Genomic DNA, 18365 nt, shown 5'->3' with positions numbered 1-18365 from the left:
GTTTATTATAACTAGAGTAAATGTTCTTTACCAAAAGCTTTCATCAATGAAAGTATAAATTAGGAAAAAGGAAAAGGGTTTATAACCCTATGTTTGATTTATTTTTCTTTTCTTTTTGTGTTTTGCAAAGAAATGTATCTTCTTTTTTTTCTCAAGGTCCCCATCTAGTTGAGACCCATGAGTACTATTATTACTGCCTTAGTTTCTGTGAGTTCTTATGTACAAGTATTCTGCTGATATAGAGGGTCTTCTCCTTGGTTTCTTCCAACCCCTCTGGATTTTGCAAGCTTTCAACCTCCTCTTCTGCAAGGTTCTCTGAGTCCTATGGGGAGGAATTTAATAAATAAAAAACAGAAAAACAAGTCAGCAGGTTTACCATGTCACTGACAAAAACCTAAAACACATTATTTAACTAAAAAAGTACAAGCTCATTTTACAATCATTTAATATCGGAACTGTCAATCAACAGATTCTTACTGTCATATGGCAATTATCCTGTCATGAAAATATTTTCAGATATATATGACGACAGAATTATTAGAAGTCTTAGATCCATATTAACATTAGACATTTCTATATAATATTTAGGAATTAGCAGAAGAAATACCCAGAATCTAAAATAGATGTACATGTGTTATATATAACTGAATATATATATATATATATATATATATATGGTATAGTTAAATGAAAGAACAAATTATTTAAAAATACTTTTGCAGTTATATTTATGACACATTAGTTATAAAAATTTTCAAATGACAGGTTTTATGACCAACAATGCTTAATTTGTTTTCTTTATGACTTGAACAACTCATTTAAAATATCTAGCCTTTGTACATCTTGATCATATTATATAGTCAAGCTCAATAAGAAGATATTTACTTTATGGTTATTTCTCTTATATATTATTTTGAAAATAAAAATCAATATAATGGTCATTGATTTACTCTCAAATGCTGGCTAACTGCTCTATCTATGATCTAACTACTTTTTCTGTAAAACTAATCATATACCCATCATTTTTAAATTATTAATAAATATCTATTCCTTTTTGTAAATCATAGTTTTAAACTGGTCATTGATGAAGTTTACTATTAATTCAGTTTAAAACAGCTTCATTTCTTATGAGATTGATGATTCAAATATTAGTGTTTTTGAACTTTTTATTGGCTCTTTTTTTTCCCATCTTTATTAACTTGAGTATTTCGTATTTACATTTCCATTGTTATTCCCCTTCCTGGTTTCCAGGCCAACATCCCCTAACCCCTTCCCCTCCCCATCCTCCCCCCAGTACTGTCCTCCCCCCAACAATCATGATCACTGGCTATACCTCTCTTGGGCATATACCCAAAAGATGCCCCAACATATAACAAAGACACGTGCTCCACTATGTTCATACTGACTCTTTTTTTAATTTTACCTCTTATACTTCAGCCCCATTCAGCTCCACTCTCTTCATTCTCATGCTTCGTAATTGCAAACTCCCCATCCTACAACAGAGAAAAAAATCCCACGGTGGAAACCATAGTGTGTCATAGCACATAGCACTTTTGTCCACACATTTTTGTTTGCAAATGTGTGTTGCAATGATGCCTGGTCTGATATTAAACCATCAGATTCTGCTATTCTATTGATAATGGAACTGTCACTGCCTACGCCGACAGGGCACTGAGAACCAGGCATAAGCCTGCAGGATTAAAAAACACACGTAAGCGGGTCATTCGTATCATAAGAAAGAATGCCAATTCTGTAACTTTATTCACCGAATACATACCCCAAGTTGACTGGGTGGAAAATTCCAGGAAGCACAGTGGGAAAACCCAGTTTAAGGCTTCAGTAACAAAAGACCAAGTACCTGCCCCAAATTTACTGGGAAGAAATCCAGGAAGTCTAGCCTAAGTCCCAGGAACAAAGGCTGAGAACAAAAGACAGGAACAAATGGACCATAGCCCAAGTGTATGCCCAGGTGTGTCCCTAAGGTGTCAGTGCAGGCATCGACATGAGGGCATTCCATTGTTAGGAACAAAAGGCTTCTACATTGGTCAGCAGGACTCAGCAGGGTTCAAACACTGCAGGGGACCCAGAAAGGTCTGAAATGGAACATCATTGGACTTCCTTTCATATATCCTGTTGTTGCCCTGTGTAATGGAGATCCTGTACTTCTGGATCTGTATGAATGCCTTCTTGCACTGTAGCAGTTCATCGATGGGGTAGATTGTAGAAGAATTTTAATCCAGCAACATGACTTCTCTGGCAAGGGAACATATCCAAGGACCTACTTTGTGAGATCTGGACAGAATCTAGTTTTCAAATATAAATGAACCTGAAGAATATGTATTGACAGTAAAAATTAAGTTCTAGAAAGATGACTCAGAACTTAAGGGCACTTGCTACTCTTTCTTAAAGACTTGATTTAGTTCCCAATATAGACATGGTTTCTCATGTGCCCTTAGTACTCACCTGTAAGGTGAATTTAGTTTGTAGAAGGAAGCAGCCATGTTTGAAAGTAATATCTAATTGAGGATCAGACAAAGTGACAAATCAGAGAAAGACTTGACAGAACGATTCTGAGATGGTATATACCCAATTCTCAACAGAACACCAAAGGAAAAGGAAGCTACTAAGAGCAGCACAGGGAGAGAAAGAGTAGAGGGAAGGGCAGTTTCAGTTGGCTGCAACACTGTGTGTGATTCAATGACTTAGGAGTCGGCACAGTTTGTATCATGTATTGGAGTTGAGTCTGTGCGTTCCTGAAGTTCAGCAAAGGTCAGCAGAGACAACTGAGGGCTGAGAATAAGAAAGAGCTAGAAGATTTGAACAAATTGCCAGAGTCAGTTTGAGGCCAAGCAGAGCAATTCAAGGAGGAGATAAGAGAAGACAGATCGAATCAGTCAGCTTTGAGAGGCATTTGAGCCAGAACAGCTGAGTTGAACCAGCCAGCCAGAGTTCTGAAAGTGTTAGAAAGTATGAATGTTTTAAAGCTTCCAAGATAACAGTTATATCTGGCAGACAAAAGTTACAATTACATCTGGGGATAAACAGAAATGGAGAAAAAGAAAGTTCAGCAACATTGTAGAAAGCAGAGTATATCTAACTGAAAAATTGCAGTAGATAGAAGACATCTGACAGCTACAGAAGAAAATTCACTTAAGATCATTTTCAAAATAAGGATTAGTTCTTGGAATTCAGCTGGTTGCCTAGAGAGACTAAGGAGACTTTGAAGCATGGGGAGGCTTAAACTCACAGAAAGGAGTCTCTGAGATAGTGAATCATACTAAGCCAACATAAAAGACAAATTTAGTCATATACACAGATTTTCTTGCATTAAAAATGGGTAACCCTATTTCATATTCCTTTAGATCAAGGGTAGAATTTGAGGGGATAGAAATATTATTTGACAAAACCATCACAATATATATTGCAACTGTGACCATAAAAGTAAAGTGTTCCCTACTTTCAATTTCAATCTTTATATTTTCCTCTCAATCAAAGGCTGAAAAAAAATAACCCTACAACAACAAAACTAGTGGAGAACAAGAAAAAAAATTAGGTGTAAAGAACAGTCAGAAAGTAGTAGAACAGAAGTGTCTAAATTAGTGAACCAGTGGTACTTAAAGAAATTAAGGGTCAAAATACACTGCCCTTGACCCTGCAGCCTCAGCTCTTAGTGAAACCGAGGAAAGGGGCCAATGCAATTAGTCTCCTCAGTTACCTGGAACAAATGAACAACTAGCCTGCCATTCTGTTAAATACAAGATCTTAAATATTTTAAAGAATCAATAGTAACTATGGAATGTACTCACCCTATATGAGCCAGATATTAAATACTTGGGTTACCCAAAGTAGGATTTTCCTGAAAGACAGGAAAGATTTAGCAGTGGCTGAACTAGAAGCTGGTTTACAACTACAGTAGCTTACAGGGCAGCAAGTTTCAGAAAGTTGTAGTAAGTCTATAGGTGTTAATATGATGAAAGGCCAAGTGTTAGGTGAAGGTAAATTTGCTAATTTAAGACAGCAGATTTGATTTGAAAACTCTGCAATATTTAAGATCCTGGGAAAAGTAGAAAAACAAGAGAAGTGGTCTATGTCATTCACAGATATTAGGCAAAGTACCAGAGAGACTTTTACTGACTATTTACAAAGATTAGCATCCACTATATACAGGGTCATATCAGATCCAGATGTGTACCATGTATTAATAGAAACTTTAATTTTCAAATATTCAAATGCAGAGCGCAAAAAAAGTTCTTGGACTTCTAAAAGTTTGAACAGCATCCATAGATGAATGAATTAGAACTACTATTGATATTGACTATGTAATTGGTCAACCTAGCCAAGAATCAACCTGCCCATTTTAACTGAGCCTGAATAGCCTGTATATTAATATTGTGTCTAAAATGGCTTTAGATTTTTGTTTGTTTGCTTGCTTGTTTATATGGTTGAGAAGTCCAGGTCACCAGTGTACAGCCAGGATGGAATGTAAATGTCAAAATGTCAATTTTTTTAATATTGGAGAAGAGGTTATTTGAAAAGTACTTTTAGGTAAAGCATTCCTTGAGACTTCTTTAGAAGTCTGCAAGTCTTCTAGAATTTGGAGGAGGTGTGTTAAGTGTAGGTAGTGGAATATTGAATGCAGATCTGCAAGAGATATGCAAGTTGATCTCCTTACTGATGAGAAACTCCCTAGGAGGTAATCAAGCTAATAAGGGAAACTCTCTAATTGGGTTCCCACTTAACTTAGCAACAAACAACACAAAGACATTTCCATTCAGCAATTCACAGAGCAACCAGTGAGCACAAATAGGTATTGGAGACCTAATGCACGCCACAGAAGGAAGCATTGCCCTACACTTAAGTAAAAACCTCACAGTATCACCACAAATTCAATGCTAGAATATAACCACTGGCGTTTACGGAACCCCCAAAGACAGTAAAAATGTTTTTAAGGAAAAGTACCCTAACATCTCAAGGATTTAATTGTCCATTCAGGAATTATAAATGAAGACTACAAGGGGAAAATTTAGATCATGGGTTATGTAAACAAAAATATGCAGCTTAAAGCAGGAGACAGAATTCTTCTTCGGCTTCTCCTGCTTCCATACATCAAAGGGAAAGCGGCTCCAGTTGAACAAACAGGAGGATTTGGAAGCACTGAAAGATAGATTTTCTGGCAAACTGTTACTAATGACCAAAGACAAAAATTAAAATTAAAATTAAATTGTATTAATTGGAAGCTTTTGTGGACACATTAGCTCATATAACTATAGTCTCATGAAAATCCAAGTGCATATTGGCCTCTTTATTTGCACAGTTTGTTGGCCTTGGAACATTATCCCAAATAAAGCAAAGTATAAGACAAATTGAATGTATGGAGCAGAAGATCAGATTGGGATAATATTCCAAGGCCAACAAATGGTACCCATAAATCCATGGGGAAGAGTTACACTGCAACAATGGGAAGCTCTGATTAATAATTTTTCAATATCATAGAATGATGCCCATTTTAACTGACCCTGTATAGCCTGTATATTAACATTGTATCTAAAATGGCTTGAGTTTGTTTGTTTGTTTATATGGTTGAGAAGTCCAGGTCACCAGTGTACAGCCAGAATAGAATGTGAGTGCCTAAGTGTAGAGTTTATGTGTAGATTCATACAGATCTAAATGTACCTTGATAAACTGAAAGAAGAAATAAGATGAGCTGAGAGACATTGAGTTGTAGGGGGAAAAACTTGTTGAATTAGAACTACCTGAATGTTTTAGATATTTTTCAATATCAGAAAGGAATTCAGAGAAGGTGTTACATTGGGGAAGTCATTTGGTTTATATTTCCCAAGATGGTGGAAGATTGTGGGTTACATCAAAATTGATAAAGATGCAATTGCAGAAAAAAGAAATGTATGATTCAAGGAAGGGAAAGATGCAGAAAGACAGCAATGCAGACGATGCAGAAAGATGATTTCCCCATGTTGAGAAGTTCAACAATCGTTCTGGAAAAGAACAGATCATTCATTAGACTGGCAGAAGAGAAAACCTTGATAACATTTGTTGAAGAACTGATGATCAGGACTGTATTTATGAAGGATCATTGTGTTAATGGATCTTCATTAGGACATTCGAACTACTAAAGTTATGGGATTGGTAATTGTTTCTGTTGAAATAGTTAAACTGTATACACATTTTTAGCTTAAACTTAAAGGAGAAAATATGGAAGAATTTTAATTCAGCAGCATGGCTTCTCTGAAAACGGGTCAATCACATCCAGAGAACTTCTAGATGTATATCATCCAGCTGGAATGCAGACAATCCCTCAGAACACGTTTATTCTCTCTGGCTGTAATACAGACACACACTTAGTACCCATCTTTAATCCCAAACAATGTAGGCTAAATTCATTTGTAGAAGGAAACAAGCATGTTTGAAAGTGAACACATGCTTCACTATGTTCATAGCAGCCTTATTTATAATAGCCAGAAGCTGGAAAGAATCCAGATGCCCTTCAACAAAGGAATGGATACAGAAAATGTGGTACATCTACACAATGGAATATTACTCAGCTATCAAAAACAATGACGTCATGAAATTCATAGGCAAATGTATAGAACTAGAAAATATCATCCTGAGTGAGGTAACCCAGTCACCAAAGAACACACATTGTATGCACTCACTGATAAGTGGCTATTAGCCCAGAAGCTCGGAATACACAAGATACAATTCAGAGGCCATAGGAATCTCAAGAAAAAGGAAGATCAAAATGTAGTTGCTTTAGACCTTCTTAGAAGGGGTAAAATACTCATGGGGGGGAAATACAGGGGTAAAGAGTGGAGCAGGAACTGAAGGAAAGGTCATTCAGAGACTGCCCCATTTGGGGATCTAACCCATATGCAGTCGCCAACCCAGTCAGTGTTGCTGGTGCCAAAAGGTACTTGCTGACAGGAGATCTGGATGTCTTCTGAGAAGCTCTGCCAGGATGCTTGCAGCTAATCATCCAACTGATCACAGGGCCCCAATGGAGGAGTTAGAGAAAGGACAGAAGGATCTGAAGGGTTTTCAACCCCATAAGAAGAACAACAATATCAACCAACCAGCACCCCAGGGCTCCCAGAGAATAAACCTCCATCCAAAGAGTACACATGGAGGGACCTATGGCTCCAGCTACATATGTAGAAGAGAATGGAATTTTCTAGCATCAATAGAGAAGAGCCCTTGGTCCTGTGAAGGCTCATTTCCCCAGTGTAGGGGAATGCCAGGATGTTGAGGTGGGAATGGCTGGGTGGGAGTGGGAGCTTCCTCATAGAAGCAGGGGGAGGGGAGAAGGGGGATAGGAAATGGGAAAAGAGGATAACATTTGAAATGTAAATACATAGAATATCCAATAAAATATTTATAAAAAAGAAAGAAAGTGATGTCTAACTGAGGGGCAGACAGTGAGGATATGAATCAGAGAAACAGATGGATCACGACCGAATTCCTTCTATGAAGCCACAATTACTCTTATACCTAAACCACACAAAGACCCAACAAAGAAAGAGAACTTCAGACCAATTTCCCTTATGAATATCGATGCAAAAATACTCAATAAAATTCTGGCAAACCAAATCCAAGAGCACATCAAAACAATCATCCACCATGATCAAGTAGGCTTCATCCCAGGCATGCAGGGATGGTTTAATATACGGAAAACCATCAACGTGATCCATTATATAAACAAACTGAAAGAACAAAACCACATGATCATTTCATTAGATGCTGAGAAAGCATTTGACAAAATTCAACACCCTTCATGATAAAAGTCCTGGAAAGAATAGGAATTCAAGGCCCATACCTAAACATAGTAAAAAGCCATATACAGAAAACCAGTTGCTAACATTAAACTAAATGGAGAGAAACTTGAAGCAATCCCACTAAAATCAGGGACTAGACAAGACTGCCCACACACTCCCTACTTATTCAATATAGTTCTTGAAGTTCTAGCCAGAGCAATCAGACAACAAAAGGAGGTCAAGGGGATACAGATCGAAAAGAAGAAGTCAAATATCACTATTTGCAGATGATAAGGATAGTATATTTAAGTGATCCCAAAAGTTCCACCAGAGAACTACTAAAGCTGATAAACAACTTCAGCAAAGTGGCTGGGTATAAAATTAACTCAAATAAATCAGTAGCCTTTCTCTACACAAAAGAGAAACAAGCTGAGAAAGAAATTAGGGAAACGACACCCTTCATAATAGTCCCAAATAATATAAAGTACCTCGGTGTGACTTTAACCAAGCAAGTGAAAGATCTGTACAATAAGAACTTCAAGACTCTGAAAAAGAAATTGAAGAAGTCCTCAGAAGATGGAAAGATCTCCCATGCTCATGGATTGGCAGGATTAATATAGTAAAATACTATTTTACCAAAAGCGAATCTACAGATTCAATGCAATCCCCATCAAAATACCAATCCAATTCTTCAAAGAGTTAGACAGAACAATTTGCAAATTCATCTGAATAACAAAAAACCCAGGATAGCTAAAACTATCCTCAACAATAAAAGGACTTCAGGGGAATCATCATCCCAGATCTCAAGCAGTATTACAGAGCAATAGTGATAAAAACTGCATGGTATTGGTACAGAGACAGACAGATAGACCAATGGAACAGAATTGAAGACCCAGAAATGAACCCACACACCTATGGTCACTTTGATTTTTTTTGACAAAGGAGCCAAAACCATCCAATGGAAAAAGATAGCATTTTCAGCAAATGGTGCTGGTTCAACTGGAGGTCAACATGTAGAAGAATGCAGATCGATCCATGCTTATCACCCTGTACAAAGCTTAAGTCCAAGGGATAAAGGACCCTCCATCAAAACCAGATACACTCAAACTAATAGAAGAAAAAACTAGGGAAGCATCTGAACACATGCACTGGAAAAAATTTCTGAACAAAACACCAGTGGCTTATGTCTAAGATCAAGAATCACAAATGGGATCTCATAAACTGCAAAGCTTCTGTAAGGCAAAGGACACTGTGGTTAGGACAAATTAAACCAACAGATTGGGAAAAGATCTTTACCAATCCTACAACAGATAGAGGCCTTATATCCAAAAATATACAAAGAACTTAAGAAGTTAGACCGCAGGGAGACAAATAACCCTATTAAAAATGGGGTTCATAGCTAAACAAAGAATTCACAGCTGAGGAATGCCGAATGGCTGAGAAACACCTAAAGAAATGTTCAACATCTTTAGTCATATGGGAAATGCAAATCAAAACAACCCTGAGATTTCACCTCACACCAGTGAGAATGGCTAAGATAAAAAACTCAGGTGACAGCAGATGCTGGCGAGGATGCGGAGAAAGAGGAACACTCCTCCATTGTTGGTGGGATTGCAGACTGGTACAACCTTTCTGGAAATCAGTCTGGAGGTTCCTCATAAAATTGGACATTGAACTGCTATACCTCTCTTGGGCATATACCCAAAAGATGCCCCAACATATAAAAAAGACACGTGCTCGACTATGTTCATCGCAGTCTTATTTATAATAGCCAGAAGCTGGAAAGAACCCAGATGCCCTTCAACAGAGGAATGGATACAGAAAATGTGGTACATCATACACAATGGAATATTAATTAGCTATCAAAACAACGACTTTATGAAATTCGAGGGCAAATGGTTGAACTGAAAATATCATCCTGAGTGAGCTAACCCAATCACAGAAAGACATATGGTATGCACTCATTGATAAGTGGCTATTAGACCAAATGCCTGAATTACCCTAGATGCCTAGAACAAATGAAACTCAAGACGGATGATCAAAATGTGAATGCTTCACTCCTTCTTTAAAAGGGGAACAAGAATACCCTTGGCAGGGAAGAGAGAGGCAAAGATTAAAACAGAGACTGAAGGAACACCCATTCAGAGTCTGCCCCACATGTGGCCCATACATATACAGCCACCCAATTAGACAAGATGGATGAAGCAAAGAAGTGTAGACCGACAGGAGCCGGATGTAGATCGCCCCTGAGAGACACAGCCAGAATACAGCAAATACAGAGGCGAATGCCAGCAGCAAACCACTGAACTGAGAATAGGACCCCTGTTGAAGGAACCAGAGAAAGAACTGAAGAGCTTAAGGGCTGAGACCCATATGTACAAAAATGCCAAGCAACCAGAGCTTCCAGGGACTAAGCCACTACCTAAAGACTATACATGGACTGACCCTGGACTCTGACCTCATAGGTAGCAATGAATATCCTAGTAAGAGCACCAGTGGAAGGGGAAGCCCTGGGTCCTGCTAAGACTGAACCCCCAGTGAACTAGATTGTTGGGGGAGGGCTGCAAGGGGGGGAGGATGGGAGGGAACACTTTTAAAGAAGGGAGGGGGGAGGGATGTTGCCTGGAAACTGGGAAAAGGAATAACACTCGAAATGTATATAAGAAATACTCAGTTAATAAAAAAAAAAGATAATGCCATCCTCTGCTACATACGTAGCTGGAGCCATGGGTTCCTCCATGTGTGTGTGTACTCTTTGGTTGGTGGTTTATTCTCTGGGAGCTCTGAGGTGTCTGGTTGATTGATATTGTTGTTCTCAAATCTCAAGAGAACAGACAGAAAAGAGAGGTTACTTCAATGTTCAATTTTACCTATAAACCAAAGAAACCAATTCAAAAAAAAAAAAGAGCAGTGCACAATGAGTCGTGAATGGAGGGCAGTATAATGTGTGCAGTTAAGTTCAGCGCAGTTCAGTGGAATCAAATGTAGTCTAGTTCCACTCCCTTCTGTCAGTCACTGTAGTTGTGGCTGTTCAGTGCCTAGAATTTAAAGGCAGTATTTCCAAGCAGATTAATTAAATTAGAAGCCTGTTTGAATCAGTAAGCTTGGGGAGGAGTTTGAGTCAGAATAGCTGAGTTGTTACAACCAACTGTTAAGAAAGAATTAGAAAGGGAGAGCTTATTCAGCAGTAAGTCTCCAAGAAGACAATTACCTCTGATGAATAAAAGTTACATTTAAATATTATATATTTTTAAAACGATTAGTTGATCATAATGGTTAATATATAAACTTTACCTGTCGTATTGAATTAAGATACAGCATATAATGTGGAGAATTTCATAATAAATCTATCAAACACACTAAAGTAAAATTAAAGTTGTGCTTGATAGCTCTAAAATTGTTGTAGTTGAAAAATAAAATTTACATAGTACATAATTCCATATGAAGATATACATGTTATAAAATTGTTTCTGAGATAGTTCTCTGTATTTACAAACATAATTTTCAGGATTAAATAGCATGCTACTTTCTTGTTTCTCATTGAAATCTTTAGAAATGTAGACTATGCTGAATTCTTTGTTTAAAATCTCAAAAGTACTTCCATGATTTGAGGTAGCAGTAAAATTTTCATGAGAACTTTGAAGAGGAAGTGATATTTAGTTGGCTGGGCATATAATAAGACCTTTCATTTAACATTAATAACTTTGCCGTTCAAGATAAAACAAAAGGTCAGCAACAAACACCATGTAAGAAGTACTTCATGAAAATGAAATCCAAGTAATGGCAGAGTAGAACAGGATATATTTGAGAGGGTTGAGAAAAATCAATCCATTCTACATACAAATATTTACAATACCCTCATTTTTACATTTATAAGTAATTCCCAGTGCAATTATATAATTATTCTATCACTGACATTCTCCTGCTTTTTGATGTATCACATTTTTTACTTCTAGTTATTACCAATCTCTACTGGGATGTCTCCACATCTGTGAGTTTTCATTCTTTAAATTTTACAGTGGTTTTTTTTAATATTATATACTAATAGATGTTCATTCGATCAAAGCAAGTATAGGATCCTTTGTCTCCTTTTCATATTTCAAAATACTCAATCTAGCATGCAAGTTGCCATAAATAACAAACTTTCTAGTTTTGAAGGTGAAAGTCTTTTCAGTAAGACATGATAAATTATTTGACATCCTTGTAAGAAAATTAGTAGCTTTTCTGAATCAGTAGCTTTCATCAAATTGAATTAGTGCTATATCACATCAGTTCTTTTTCCCACTATCACAACATGTGAATTCTTAATAAGATAATTTTGTACTATATTAGACAAATTTAATATTCATACATTATGAAAAAAATGCTGCTAATATGATAGAAAACTGCTAGGAGGAGCAACTGATTTTATTAAATTTAAAATAAAGCTCACTTTGCATTTTTCACCTCCGTGAATACCTGTCTTTCCTAATCAAATGGTAGAAAAGGCAGATTGAGCCCTGGAGACAAGATAATATATAATCCATACTCTTCGCACTATCTGATATCACCCTTCAGGATTCAAATCATTCTGCTGGAATGTGAATGGGATATTTTAGTGCAGAAATATTTGGGATGTTTTAATTTCAAGTGATTATGGCTTGTTCTACTTTGTTTTGGCATTGCTAATTTATGTCTATCATAACTGCATAAGGAGAAATTTGTGAGCAGTATAATAACTTGGTGAATCTTCATGAGCTGAGTCAATAAAGTGATGACACAAATTTTAAATTCCTTAAATGAAGCATCTGGTTTGTCAGTGGAAAGAATTATAACCCTTGCTTTGAAGGAGTCTTAATCTTAATGGGTAACAAAAATAAACACATCGGTAGGAAAAAAAACACCATTTTCATTGGTTCTAAATTGGCAGCGATGTTCAATTCTGAAGAACTTCAAAAATTTTTTCGATTTTGATTTTGTAAGATCACACGTGATTGTGAAAGTTCAAAAAAATAGAAATACATGCTGTTAAAAAAAAAAACCAAACAAGCCAAAATGGGTATGTAAGTCAAATTCTTCCAGTTTTGGTGGTTGAAAACAAAGGTCAAATAAATTTGCTATTCAAAATTCTTTGAAAGAGGATTTTGACTTACCTACTCTAGAGTCAAAAGGAAGGAGCGTGAAATATGATCTCTAGGTAGGACCTAACATACAAATAAATACTAAAACAAATGCATTTGGTAACCTAATAAACAATGGGTCCTAATAAATTCATTGGCACCTAGATCATTATCAGTAAGGAATAAATTAGGAAGTTATAGAGGATTATTCCATCTGGAAAATTTGTCTAAGAGACAAATTTATGCTAATAAAAAGCATAAAATCATTAATGCATGGTTATTTTCTAAACTTTAAAGCCGTTCACTTTCATTTCTCAACTATAATTCTGTATAAATATACAGCCATGCTGCCCAGGTTACAAATTAGTAGAGAACACAGAAATAATTGAATGAACTATGCTGTATGCACGATGGTTCTGAACATTCATACATCTGTGGGATCTGATTCAAGATAAGCCTCAGAACTCACTAAGACTTGGACTCTATAAAGCACTTAGCTCAAAATTAATAGTAAAAAAACAGGAAAGGAAAAACAACCCATTGAGAAAGTGTGTAATGTTGCAATATCAATGCAAAGAAGAAGTCTGCAAATAAACATTAGCACTAAACCTTTACCATCAATGCTCATAAAACATAATAACACTTGTTTGCATTCTGACATGTAAATGTCCTCATTAAGAAAATTCTGATGATATGAACCAGAATAAAATATTTGTATTGTTATTTAATTAGAGCTTAATACTCACAAATTTTTGAAGAGAGACTGAAATTCAGGCCATAAGTATAGTAAATATGATAACATTGAGAGTTGGATTATTAATTTATAAAAATATTTTAAAATTTCAAACGCATTATTTTGCTTGTTATAAACAAGACATTCTGGTAGATAGAAATAATGCAGATGTTATCTACAGAAAACTTATTTATTATATAAAAATACCTGCATACTCTTTAATAGTTTTTCTGAAGATCTCAATTAGTTTAATATTTATATGTAACATGTGAACTGTATAATATTTTATACATAAAACCTTACAATGTAAAACAAAATAGGGCAATCAAAAATTTTTCCTTTGCATGAATTCAGCCAAAATTTCATAAAGGTACTTGCTTTAAATTATAAAGTATTTTAGCATACAAATTACTGAAATAATTTTATTCTTTATAAAGTGAGAAGAAAAATAATATAATGAAAATTTTGGAACATAACATAAAATTTATCATTTTTTGAGAGAAAAATCATGTAAAGAGTCAATGAGTTCAATTTTATTGAGGTAGAAACATAGCAAATCATTAGACTGCTATGAAGTTCATGCACAAATCAGCCAGCTGGCTATGGAATAACATCTGTTGAGTTATTTTCTCACCTCTCAAAATTCTTTCTTTAAATGAATTATGAATAACTTATACTGTTTCTAAAGATGAAGAGATCAGCGGAACCCAGTGCATGTTCTCCATTCGTCTTAAGGAATAAAGGAGTAACTGTGGTTTCATTGGTTTTCATCAAGTATTATAAGATGTATACAGCTTAGGCACATATTGTTGTTTTGATTATTAATTTATGCTAAGCTCCTCCAATTAAAGCAAATTGTAGCATCTGTACTTTCATTTATGTTGCTGAAGGAAAGTGATTACTGCATTATGAGGTAACCATACTCCAGAGAATAAGTAAACATGAAATACAACTGGGTTGAGGACACTCTTATTTTGTAGCGATGTGGTGATCTCTGCAGAGCCCCATCTTGTAGCTACCAGCTGTTCCACAATAACAGTAACTCGAGACTTGCTTAGTTCTTATAACAAGAAGATTTTACTGCACAGGAAAAGATTGGCATTTTCTCTGTTGGAAGAAAATGAAATTGGTAGTTTAGAGAGACAGTTTTAACTGAGCTATGTGGTTTACATTGATTAATCTATCTCATTAGAATATTAGCCAGCCAATCAGGACTCATTCCTACCCAGTTTCAAATCTATGCCATATGTCTAGGTCATAAAAAAGGCATTTTCTTTAATTCCAGATACTGTGGAGTCTACATTAGAAAAGAAGCTGACCTTTTGCTTTGCCACTATAACTTTGTAAAATGAGTTTTATTACTTCATGCAATGTATCTCTTCTGATTTAGGCTGCTTATGAAGACAGAATAATGACAATCATGAAAAATGATTTTATTTTATATCTTGTTTTCCCATAACCTGTTCTTGCTCCTCAGTGGCAACGGGAAATAGAAGGGTTTATAAACATTGCTATAGCCTCTTTTAGACAACCTTGTCTTAGAAACATGAATTTTTCCTCTATCCAAAATTATGTGTAGAACAAATTACATATCAAGAGGCTTAGAAAAAATGTATATCGTGTAAATTGTATAATGAAAAATATAAACAAGCACAACAACAACACAGAATGAGTTCCTGTAATGTAGTCCTCCATAAATATTTCTTTGTATTTTTTTCTATAAAAACACAGTATGTCTTACTAGCTCAGGAAAAAGTAAGTGAGAAACAACCAGGAAACTTCTTCCTAGAGATATAGAAAAAGCCTTCCTGTTGTTGTAGAACAGCCTGTGCTGTATGAGACCCTATCAAAAAAGAATTCTTCACTGCTAAACATTGTGTGTACATTAAGTGTGTCAGAGTGAACTTTTCTAGTGGTGTAGGTCAGTCAGAGACACATGAGATCCTGTAACAAAAATATTATTGTAAGACAGATAAAAGAAAACAAACAAAATAAGCAAGATGACAAATCAAGTTCACTGAGTGAGAAATCAGCAACCAGCCAAATATGGTAAATTGTGGACCAGAAAAATTACCTAGGTAAACAACAACAACAACAACAAAGAAAACCTACTTCTGCATTGCTCCATTTTTGCAAAGCAAATCCATTTTTATCTTTTCATTAAATAATTTATAATGAAACTTAGAAGAGTTCTGAAATTTTAAATAAATATTATCCTCCGTCTTAATAATGAGCACTTCAGACTTTAATTGTTTCAGAGGGAGGTACCAATGCACTAGTCAAGGAGATCTAGTTTGACCCCTTTCTTCATGGGGACAAGAGCATCCAGATCCTTGTCATCTGTATGTCTTACTGAAATTAGGCAGTGATCCTCTCCTGAGGCCACTGATTACATGGGCAAATCACAATTGCTTCTGTTTTGCACATGTCATATGCCAGCTGCCCTAACCATATATCCCTCCATCCAGGTCGTTTAAAAAAGAAAGCTACAACCAGTCAAACCATCAAGATTATTTAATCTTGAGCATAACAGGTCTCAAGATCTAAGTAGGTTTTATACAAAACTTCTAAAATATACGATTGCAATGCTTCAATAAAAACTTACTGTTTCCTATGAGCTTAGTCAGGGTATGACTTCATCATAGCATAATGACTTCTAATTTAAAATAAGTTTGAAATTCAAGATTTTAAAAGTACTAAGAATTTTCGTTTGTTTGTTTTTGGTTTTGTTGTTCTGAGGAAATAAATTAATGGGAACATATTTGCCATGTGTGCTCAATGCCTTCAAACCCATCTCCTTTCTGTGAAAAAAAAATGATGGTAATTAAGTTACATGTTTTTAGAAACAATAACCATTTGAATTAGGCAGCTATGTAAACTATCATCTTAGATGTTTGCCTAAAGAAAACTAATCTATGGCTAAATACTTATTGTTCACCGGCTACGTGATATATTTTAAAATGTATTAGCAAATAATTCTGTAAAGTGATATAAATTCAAAGTCTCTAATTTGTTTTAACTTTTGCTTTCCTTCCTTTTTTAACATCTCAACCTCAGTTAACCTTTTCTCCACTTCTACCAGGTCCCACATAGCCATCTCTGCTCTTTCCTAGGTCCATTCTTCGTTTGCAGGCCTCCTAATGAGATAAACCAAACACACATAACAAGATACAATCCAACTAGGCACAAGCCCTAGTATCAGGGGTTGGTGAGGCATCCCATTAGGAGAAAGTGGGTCTCAAGAGCAGGCAAATTTGATTTGAACAAGAAAAGAAACTGCATGGTAATATCTGAAACCATATATTTCCATTTTATTCCCAGAGTAAATGTATACTATATTTTATAAAAGAGAATGGCTACCCATCTTCTTGTTAAAGAGAGTACTGAGGATGATGTAGATGGAGTAAGGGAAATTTTTAAATTTTAATTGTAGTTATGATTTCAAAATTCAAAACTAATTTTTGAAAGGACAAGTGGTTTATTTCTATTGTAGGTCTTTCTGCACATGCATGTGTTTCTAAAAACATATTCTCAATACCAAATAAGGCCATATCATGAAGACTACAGAATTGATTTTCTCCTTGCCATTGATCTCATTGTCAATCAATATTTACATAAAACACGGAATTAATAGTCCTTACAAAAGCAATAGCAGCTCAATTGATAATTAAAGTCTAGATGCACAGTTATGATCTGACAGCTTAAGTGGTATCACCAAGGGAGCAACAATAGGAGATTGATATCATTTACATTAGCACATAATTTAGAAGGAAGAGACCCGATGAAGGGCATACCCAAACGGATATGAACAGGCAGATGTCAACAGAATGCATCAAAGTCTTACAAAATCCAAGTCCTCAAGAATTCATGCGAAGGGTAAAGAGACATGACATTGTTACAGAAACAGTATTTCACAGGAAGAAATAAAATTCTGTGGAACTTAATTCTGCAAATATCAGATGAATGACATTTACTTCTCACAGCCAAAGCTACACAAGTCCCTTTAGTGCAGTTAGCAATTCAGAAGAGATTTACCAAAGATCACTTCTTCTGGAATGCCTCTACCTTTTCTATCTAATGTGTAGAAAAACTAACATTTGTTTGCCAATTGGATACAGAAGGAAATAAACCACATATTACAGAAAGCTTGGATATCCTGTAATGTATTATATGTCAGATAGGAAAATTTAAAAAAGAAGCTTTACTGGGGAAGACAATATTAGTCATTAATGTATGTGTTCATTTAAGTATATGTATTTATACCTATATACCATGAACTCATTTTCAACACTATCAATGCAAAGCTCTTAACAATAACTGAAGTAGCAGAATAAACTCGGTTTTGTTCTTAAGATTCCATTCTAACTTGCCCACAGCAAGGCATGGTCAGTTCCCTTGAGGTCAGAGAAAAGGCATGAAATGTCCCTGGCAGCCAGCTATAGCTGGCTGATAACAGAGTGAACTAAGAAAACAATAAGTCTTTCCCAGGTCAAGGTGGTCCTTTTTGATGTATGGTCCCTTAGTGTGGTTTAATCAGATGCTGTAAACCAATTAGCTTAAAGGCCAACGTTTCTTTACATTCTCAAATAAGGCCAAGACATGGAAAACCTTGCACTCCCACCCCCCAAACACCTGTGGTTTCCCCTTTATAAACCTTTTTCACGTAGGCCTGGGGGTTCACTCTCCCTCTCCTTCCTATTCCATCAGGAAGGTCGATGGCCCAAGCTGGAGGTTGAATAAAGACCCTCATGTGTTTACTTCAGATTT

Source organism: Rattus rattus, chromosome 12 (assembly GCF_011064425.1).
Source record: "Rattus rattus isolate New Zealand chromosome 12, Rrattus_CSIRO_v1, whole genome shotgun sequence".
Classification (NCBI taxonomy): Eukaryota; Metazoa; Chordata; class Mammalia; order Rodentia; family Muridae; genus Rattus; species Rattus rattus.
Note: the sequence above shows the minus strand (reverse complement) of the source record.